The sequence below is a fragment of the Strigops habroptila genome, chromosome W, assembly GCF_004027225.2.
Source record: "Strigops habroptila isolate Jane chromosome W, bStrHab1.2.pri, whole genome shotgun sequence".
Taxonomy (NCBI): domain Eukaryota; kingdom Metazoa; phylum Chordata; class Aves; order Psittaciformes; family Psittacidae; genus Strigops; species Strigops habroptila.
This window is the reverse complement of record NC_044301.2, coordinates 37,251,499-37,261,835: the sequence shown is the minus strand read 5'-3', so window position 1 is coordinate 37,261,835 and position 10,337 is coordinate 37,251,499. Positions and strand designations below refer to the sequence as shown.

Below are 10,337 nucleotides of genomic sequence, written 5' to 3'. Positions count from 1 at the left end.
CTGAAACATTGACTTGAAGATGGCATTTTATTCCAGATTTCCAGCAAATCTGTTTTAAAAACCTGTCAGCAAGATGTTCCATGACACAGTTGGCATCTTTTTCTAAAGACTATTTTAAAAGATCACCTTTCCCTGAAAGTTAAGAATACAATGAAAACAAACTTTAATTTCAGAAGAAATTGCATGACCAGCAGTAAATGCACAGTGAACTGCCTGCTTCTTACTTTAAGGAAGGCAAAATGTTTTTTTAAAGTATCCATCGATGTTTGGATTTGTTACTTGAGAACTTTGTATAATTAAGAGACAGATACAGAACTTCCTTTTAACCAGTGCTGAAAACTGACTAATTGCAGAACTCTCTGCTTACATCTACATGATGTGAAATGGAACAGTGATTGGTATATTGAAATAGATCCCGAGCCCCTCAGCTGCTAATATTGCTTAAAAAGTGCTCCAAATAAATAATCATGCAGATTTAAGGAAAAATGCTTTTGTGTTCACATAGAGCCAGATGTTTGAAAAGGCACAGTTTACATGTCTCTGTACAAGTTGTGAAATGTTGCATACTGAGCTTAGGTAAAGATCTCGATTTGTCAGTCACATACTTAGGGGCCTCCACTGGCCTTATGTTCTTGATGTATCTATCATTAAGGCCAGCAGAATAATACAAGCAGCTGTGCTTAACTGCACTGCAAGATAGTTATCATATTTTCAGTAGCAGCATCTTTGGTATATCGGCCTTACGCATAAGTAGCCACCACGTAGTATGGAAGACTGGGTGTTTCAGCAGTTCCCTTGATGGGGGTCTGTCCTGAGGTTGAAGTTCTAAACATCAAAGAGTCACATCTCTCAAACCAGGAGACAGATGTGAAGGGATAGATAGAGCAGTAGTTGCACTAGCAATCTGAACAAAGGGAAAATAACTTTCTTAGAAGTCAGTGATTCTTAAGCCCAAAAGCCCTCAACGAGCTAATCATTTTCAGCTGACTAATTATTATGAGCTTTTATCCACTTAGAATATTTCCTACTGCAGTTTGAGGATTAAATTACTGCTTCCATTTTATAAAAAGGGTCTTAAGCTCCCTTTATGCTTCTTTCCTCAATAACATATGCTCTATTACTTTTCACAGTCTGCCTCTCCCCTTGTACTTTTTTCTAAATTTTCCTCTTGCAGCAAGATTCTGCAGTAACCATCTGTAAAGCAGGCCATAAAAGCTCTTATGCCACACTTACGGGTATTCTTTAGTGTAATACTTGCCATCACTGTTAATTGGCATAGTGTAAGCAAACATTGAGATATATTAAGCTGAGTGATGTTACGTTATGATATGTTAAGCTGAGTATGTTCTCTTGCATCGTCTTACTGTATTTCTGCTACCACCCCAAAGGGCAATCTTTCTCAGATAGAAGCAGATCACTCTTGACCAAATTTATTTTGATCTTCTCTAGATCAAATTAAGATTGAGAACACTAGGGTGACACCACCAGATTCACAGACACAGAGCCAAGACAATTACATCTCTCATATGTGATTTGTAATTAATTAGAACATATTTGAATACTGGTGTGCTAGTTTTGTTTTGTGGAAACACTTTCTTCACTCATGCTAGTGAAGATGCTAATCACTTTCTTCAATTGTGGCAGTTTTTTCTTTATTCATGCCTACAGTTCAATTATATTTTTAGAATTAAATATACCTGATTGATTTTAGTAAGAAACATGAATGCCAAAATATATGACCTAGAAGGTCAGGAGGAATAATATTCATATATAGCATGGCATAACGGTAAATATCTTTCAGCAAAATCTGAACATGGAACATCAGGTTTTTACGAAAGGACATTCCCCACTATGAAATATGAATACACAACCATTTTATGGTAGAAAACCATCTTTCTCTCTTTTACAGGATTGTAAAGAAAGAGTTCAAACTCCAATCTTTTGCCTAGAGTCAAGATCAACTCTATTCCCAAATATTATTTTTTTAAGCCTGTTACATTACATATTTATATCTTAATCCAGAGCTTTTTCTGCATATTATATTGTGTTGGTAGCCTTTTTTTGTTTAAATGAGCAAGTATAATTATGTTGGTATCAATAGTGATTTTTGTACTAACAGCACCAATATAAAGAGCCATTGCAACAAACCCTACCACTTGTATACTTTTCTAAAATTCACATTGCTGTATATGAAATTAGTCAGTGTCTTCTGTAGCATATTTGTAGCAACAAATTACCTCACCTTAAATATCAGAGCAAGATGATTGGAGTGTTTCTCCGCATTCCAGGGAGGTTTAGCACAAGCCATTTCTATAACAACACAGCCAACACTCCACACATCACAGCTCCTACCATATTGCTGACCTCTCAGAACCTGGACAGATCAAAGCTCAGATTATCCACTTCAAAGTATCTTAACTAAGTAATTTAGATTTAAAAAAAAAAAAAAAAAGAAAAAGGCAAGTGCATTCTGATTAACATTTCAGGTTGAGAGAGTGATCAGTGATGTAAATGCCATGAGATTTATACAGCTGTAAAGAGCTAGTAAATAAAATTCCTGATCAAGGGGCAAAGTATCTTGCAATAGTTAGCTTTCAACCAAATGGTCATTTGAGCTTTAATAGCAATACTTAGCATGTATCTTGTAACAAGCTACTTAGAACAACTTTGACAGCAAGAAAGAAATGTCATTATCACCATGTTGGAATAGTTCCTAATTTCTAGAAAAAGTACATTTAAAACACATTTGAAGCATTTATAGCAATTTTCCATTATTTGGCTATATGAATTAGCTTAAAGAGTACAAACAAACTTTTTGAAGTAACTTCCAAAACTGGTTCCTTACCTCCGGTGCCATAAATGCAATAGTTCCCAACAACTGTCCCTGAAACTCCCCAGCACCAGTTCCTTTTGATGCCAACCTGGCTGCAGCTCCAAAATCAGCAATTCTTAATCTATGACCTGTGCAGTCAATTAGCAAATTGGCACCTGTCAACAGCATAATAAAAATACTGCTAATTGACTTTTTATTAAAGGCAAAAGGATGAACAGACACTCTTCCGCCCTCTGTTTCAAAGCTATAAATAGGTTGATAGTCCCCACCCACAATATCAAGGAGATCTAAAAGTCAAGGACAAAGTCTAATATTGTCACTTTTCTGTTATGCCTGAATGACACTGCACACAGCTGGAGGCTGCTTGAGAGATTTAGAGAAGCAATCAAACTTTCAAAGTAGGGCAAACAGTATTCTGGAACAATACCTGGAGATGGAAACAAAATGGTGACCTAAAATCCTGGAGGTTTTCATTGCCTTCAGTTCCCTGGGAAATTTAAACTTATTTCATCCTTAAACAACTTTGAGTTGTCTTGAAGAGAATTACAGAGCAATTGAAAGTTTTCCTATTTTAAGGAGAAATATTAAAAGGCAAATATTTGTCATTGCTATGTTACTACTTATCTGGATATCCTTCTGGTTTATGGACAACTATAGTGATGTTACAGGGAGAAGTTTAGTAAGACTGGTATTTCCCAATGAAGTCCACATTTTGTTCGTCAAACAGTACAACTGTTTTTATGTTCAATTAGAATGAAAAAAGAAAACACATAATATCCCTATACATTAGAAACCTGACCTCTTTATTTTGGCTTATTCACAGACTACTATCATTTCAGGGTATTTACATTAAACTAACAATCTTTAAAGATATATGGCAACTTCATATTTTATTTGAACAAATTCAGAAAACTAATTTTTCTAAACCATTGGCACAGGTAGAAAGTGTCCCCAAGCATACTAGGAATGTTCCGATTAATTTCGGTAATTAAAGGTTCTTAAGTACGATCAGACAAACCCAACAGAAATAACACTCTTGAGATGGTATCCAAGAGAAGCAATAGGTCTCAAGCCAAAATACATGCTGCTTTCTGAATATTCCTCTTTAAAAGACATTCTAAATAATTCTCACCTTTAACATCTCTATGGATTATCTGATTCTCATGGAGGTAAGAAGGCCACGTAACAGTTGATCTGTGTAATTAATAATAACAGATTCTTTGAAGGCTCCATACTTACTTAACTAATGAGCAACTGAACCCCCTAGAAGATGAAAAAACCAACAAACCACCAAAACAATTTGTCAACACTTATTTTGTATTAGTAGAATGCAGCACTGCCTCCTAAAATTGGAGCTTGGTATTGATTTTCCTAATTTATAACTAACCACCCCCCCAAACCCCAAACCATAGGTTCCATAGGCAAGAAGTAATTAAGTAATATACTTGGTTACTCAATTACTTAATACTTTTTACCTGGAACTGTATATGCTGCAAATACATAAGTCATTATGCTTCCTAATATTTTAATCTGTCCTTAAAAGAATGTACAAATCTCTACAAATACAAAGTACTGTTGCTGATAAAGAACTACATGTATTTATATTTACATTTTGCAGTCAGCTTTTCAACTAGCAGAACACTAGTTTTCTTTGGGGCAATGGATATGTGCAGCCTCCAGTAAGTGTTCCCTCTGAGGATCTTTATTTAAGTTTTATCATCTAAGTACCAATATATAGATGGCATCTCCTCCCTTGGGCATGTCAACTGCACCACTCAGCTTGGTGTCATCTGCAAACTTGCTGACAGCACACTCAATCCCACTGCCTATGTCGTCGATGAAGATATTAAAGAGTACTGGTCCCAATATGGACCCCGGAGGGATGCCACTTGTCACTGGTGTCCATCCAGACACTGAACCATTGACCACTACCCTCTGGATGTGACCATCCAGCCAATTCCTCATCCACCACACAGTCCACCCATCAAATCCATTTCTCCAATTTAGAGAGAAGGATGTTGTCTCTGCTGCTCCTTCCTTCTCACACTCTTCCCCTTCTTCAGCATGGGGCCCCTCACACAGAAGACAGTCCTCCATTAACTTCTCCAATGCAAGTCCTTCCCACGGGTTGCAGTTCTTCACGAACTGGTCCAGCATGGGTCCTTCCCATTTATCCTTTCTGCAGGGTGCAGTCCTTCAGGAACAGACTGCTCCAGCATGGGTCCCCCATGAGGTCACGAGTTCTGCCAGCAAACCTGGTCCAGTGTAGGCTCCATGGGTCCACAGGTCCTGCCAGGAGCCTGCTACAGTGCAGGCTTCCCATGGGGTTACAGCCTCCTCCATGGGCTGCAAGTGGGTATCTGCTCCACCATTAACCTCCATGGGCTGCAGGGGGACAACCTGCCTCACCTTGGTCTTCTCCATGGGCTGCAGGTTAATCTCTGCTCTGGTGCCTGGAGCACCTCCTCCCCCTCCTTCTTCACTGACTTTGGTGTCTGCAGAGCTGTTTCTCTCACATATTCTCATTCCTCTCTTCTGGCTGCCATTGTGCAGCATTTTTTTCTGCTTCTTAAATATGTTATCACAGAGGCACTATCACCGTCACTGATTGGCTCAGCTTTGGCCAGCGGCAGGTCCATCTTGGAGTCAGCTGGCATTGGCTCTGTCAGACACAGGGGAAGCTTCTGGCATCTTCTCACGGAGGCCACCCCTGCTGACACCTCCCCACTACCAAAACCTTGCCACACAAACCCAATACATAACTCCTCATTTAAATTCAGAATTTTAGGTAGTAGAATTTTTGTTTATTACAGATTAGGTATGGATGGAAAATTCCAATTCAAAAAAGGATGCCAGTAAGAATACCGCTTAAACTGTTCTAGAATAAACCTTTAAACTGGTTACCAACAGCAATAAAAATATAAGTTCACAAACTGAAGTGATGCATAGAATATTTTGCAGTATGAAACTACATAGTTCAAGATTCAATGGATACTTTAATTTTCTTTGACATACAGTTGTTTACCTGCCATCCATTCAGTAAAGAGGTTATAGTTACTCTTCTCACATGTAGCACCCAACATTTGAATAATGTTAGGATGGCTCAGATGACTCATCATCCTTATTTCTTCTCTCAGTGCTTCAACTACCTCTTCTTGCTCAGATGATGTGTTCCTCACATACATCACCTGTTTTGAAATATGGTATTCATATTTACCTTACATAATTACCAATCCTATAACTACCCCCCTTCAGTACAGTAACAAGAATAGATGTTTTTCTGTCCCTTTTCACCATCTGGAAACAGCAAGTATTCTTTTATCTCAAGTCTCTTCAGCTGAGACCATATATCTCCATGTGAGATTCATTGAAAATTAAGAGTGATCTGAAGAAATGCCAACTAAAAACTCTTCAAGCATGGCATGGGGAAACTTCCCTCTTAACTCTCCTCTGCTTAAACTAGGACAGGACGAGTTTGGTTTTGTTTTTTTTTTTTTCTGTTTGTCCCCCCCCCCCATATTTTGAAGACAAGGAAGATAGATAAGGCCTGAAACAGGATTCTGACAGTAACGTTATTTGTAAGACTTTTTACCAGTTTAACTATACTACATGTTTCATAACTAAACGTGTTATCCCAGAAAGCTGATGGGAAAAAAAAGCGCCGATCAGAAATTCAGAAATGGAACTGGAGCCAACCTCAGCTCTGATCCATACTAAATCTGAAATAATAGTATGCTGCAAAGAATTTTCCCTGGGCTTCAGAACCATCATCATTAGTCACATTTTTGTGTCTAATAATTTGAATATTAAAAATACTTGCCTCAAAGTCGCATGTTGGATCAGAGGAAACAAGCATTAAACTACATTTCCTCTGCTTAAAGTGTTTTAGGAAAAAATCTTGACAAGGGGAAATTACTTTTAATAGCTATCTTTCAAATAGAGCATTAATTTGGAATCAAGAGACCTATACTCCATTCCTGTCTCTGTCACCGATTTGTGAACTTGATAAAATAAAAATACATTTGAAGAATTATGAAAGAAAGGGGGCATATAAAAAATAAGTACTTTATTTTCCTTTTAAGGAGAAGTAAAAGAAACTGTAAACATTATGTTAATACCATGCACATAAAGACTATTATGTATCATGTGAGTACACACAGCAGAGAGAAAAGGAAGTAGGGAACAGAAGTCTGCAAGAGCAGAGAGCTTTTATATTTAATACTTCAAAGAACAAGCACAATATATTCAAGAAAGTGAAGTATTTACCTGTTTTACAGCCATTAATGTCCCTGTTCCTACATCTTGAGCTTGATAATGGGAAGAGAAAGCTCCAAGACCAATTTGTTGACCTTTAAGCCATTCTGCATCTTCTCTGTAATGGTGTTTTGCTTTGGTATGTCCAGGCAGGGTTTCTGGTGTCTGCAAATTAATTTCAAAATAAATGTTTATTGATATGCATCTAAAATGTAGACATTCTGGAAGGTTATGAAATATTCAAGTTTATATGCCTCTTCTCCCTTACAGTTATTTGTACTGCATGTTATATATGTTTCAGTTGACACCAGAGTACCAGTGTATTCCTTAATCCACATATTTCTACTGTATGTAAGAATGGAGAGCCTCCTCTATGTTGCTACCTTAAGGTAAAAGGCAAGATGTAAGGACACAAATAGGAATAAGACTTTTTTCCTATTCCTGATTCTCATGTCTAGTCAAGGTTTTGTCAGCATTTATAGTAAACACAAACAAAATCATGTTTTCTACTTAATTTATTTCTGTCATTTCATACTTCACATGTTACGTCAGACAAAGGATCACAAACTCCAACATTTCATTCTTCTTTCCAGTAACTCTACCAAGTCTGTCACCTTTCTTAGGCTTGCAGCCTCACAAGCTTCCAGCACCTGCCTTACTCTCAAGTCAATACACTCCACCATTTTGTGAACTTCTTATAAAATACTCCTTTCCTTTCTCTATTCTTACTTCTTATGCTTTTGTCTATTTGCAAACAAACTTTTTTTTTTTCTGATTTCTAAAGTATCTCACATCAACTCTCTCAATGTGCTGACAGCAAGATCTCTTCCTACTCTCTTTGCCTTTTCTTTCAGAAACTAATTTGGTTTTGTACAATTGCCTTCAAAGTAAATCAGCATTAAGACCTTGTACAGTTCTACTCCTGCTTAAAAACTTTGTTCTCATTTCCCGTTTCCCCACTTTTACACTTTCTTCTCTGCCATTTTAAAGGTTGGTATATGACACAATGTCTCTCTTCCAAATACTGTCTCTAAACTTGCTAATAACCATAGAAGGATTCTGTTAGCACCCTCAACTGTTAGACTGTTTATACTCCAACTTCTAGGAAAGGGCATTGAGTCCCTTTGTGTTTTATATAACTTTGGAAATACAACAGCACTGCTTTATAAATTCAGTTGACCTGGGTTCAGCACTAGCAGTCATTTTTCTCCTTCTTAGTAGCTGGTGCAGTGCTGTGTTTTTTAACTTTCAGCCTGGGAACAACGCTGATAACACTGATGTTTTTAGTTGTTGCTAAGTAATGTTTATTCCAACCAAGGACTTTCTCAGTCTCATGCTTTGCCAGGGAGGAGGGGAAGCCGGGAGGAAGCAGAGACAGGACACCTGACCCAAACTAGCCAAAGGGGTATTCCATACCATGGCATGTCATGCCCAGTATATAAACCAGGGGGAGTTACCCGGAAGGCCCAGATCACTGCTCGGGTCGGGCTGGGTATCGGTCGGCGGGTGGTGAGCAATTGTATCCTCTCCCCTTGTTATTTCACTAATCATTATTATCATTGGTGGTAGCAGTAGTGGTTTTGTATTATACCTTAGTTGCGGGACTGCTCTTATCTCAACCCGTGGGAGTTACATTCTTCCCATTCTCCTCCCCATCCCTCCGGGAGCGGGGGGAGGAAGGGGGGGAGTGAGTGAGCGGCTGTGTGGTTCCGAGTTACCAGCTGGGCTCAAACCACGACAGTTCTTTTTGGCGCCCAACGTGGGGCTCGAAAGGTTGAGATAACGACAGATCTGACCAGAGTGTGTCTAATCATATTTGTGATAAGCATTCATTGTTACTACTCGTCACAATGGTGATTATTTGGCTCTCAGACTTGTTCCACTTGATCTCAGAGTTTCAGCATGTTGTACCTTACTTACAGCCACTATTTGCTGTTTTAGTGTTTATCGGCTGGGGGGCCTGGGCTAAGGTTCTTGTTTCACTGTACTTCATGGTAATGACTTGTAATACAATAGACTCTTTGATCATGAAACTGGTCTGGTTTGTGCTTCCAGCGTGGCCATCACCTCTATACATTGGGAGGTATATAATGAAATATTTTAGCAATTGCATATCTTTTTTTTTCTCCTCGGGGGGTAAACTTACGAAGGAAGCATTCTCTTTCACCCTCCGTTCCCCCACCAGCCTATTTGCAACAGCAGTTGAGAGTTCTGAAGGTTTTAGATGGCCTTTGAATACCTTTGAAACCTGCCTGATGATTGTGCTGGGGATCAGCATGTTGGCACATATACGGAGTGTGTTTTACCCACGGCCATCCCATCGTAGGAACATCCTATTTCGTTTAATCTCAAAAATTCAGCAGTATCAGGTTCGAATCTGGTCTAGGATTAGACGACGATATAGGAGGACCAGCAAGAGATTTTCCCTGAGGCTGGACAGTCATGAGTGGCAGGGTGTGTGGGATAGTATGGGCAAGTATCTAGGCCAGTGGGCCCCTCCAGTGCTTTGGAACTTCACCACTGAACAAGTGCAACATCCGGAAAAACTAGTAAAACACTTAAACGAGGTGTGCTGTCGTCCTGGTTATACCAGAGAGGGACAAATTTTGGCAACGTGCTGGGGCTTGGCCTATGCCTACAGAGCCCTGCTCAACACTATCCAGCACCTTCAAAGGGAAAAAAATGTCTCTGGATCTGATGGCAAAGCAACAGACAACGCAGCTATGCCAACTACAAGCACAGCAGCTACTCAGACCCTGACCACAACAGACAACACAGCTACTCCAAGTACAGCAGCTACATCAACCCCAGTGACAAGCACAACAGCTACTCAAACCCTGACCACAACAGACAACGCAACTACTCCAACTTCAAATACAGCAGCCACACCAACCCCAGTGACAAGCACAGTAGCTACTCAAACCCCGACAGCAACAGACAATATGGCTACTTCAAGCACCGCAGCTACACCAACCCCAGTGACAAGCACAGTAGCTACTCAAACCCCGACAGCAACAGACAATGCAGCTGTTGGTGTTACTCAACTCCCAAGCACAACAGCTGCACCAACCCCAGCAATAGACATTGCAACCACTCCAATCCTAGTGGCAGACACTGCAGCCACTCCAACCACAGTGACAAACACTGCAGCTAAACCAAATGGCCAGTTTGTGACAATGTCTGTTGCCCCGTAAGCAAAAGCAGATGAGAGGCACAAAGGGCAACCCGCAAAGCAAAGAAAGATGAAGAC

At 39.5% G+C, this 10,337-nt stretch overlaps 1 pseudogene; it reads right to left on the bottom strand.

Moving 5' to 3' along the window:
• Positions 1-703: 703 nt before the first annotated feature.
• Positions 704-10,337, bottom strand: part of LOC115619027 — a 49,184-nt pseudogene continuing 39,550 nt past the window's right edge.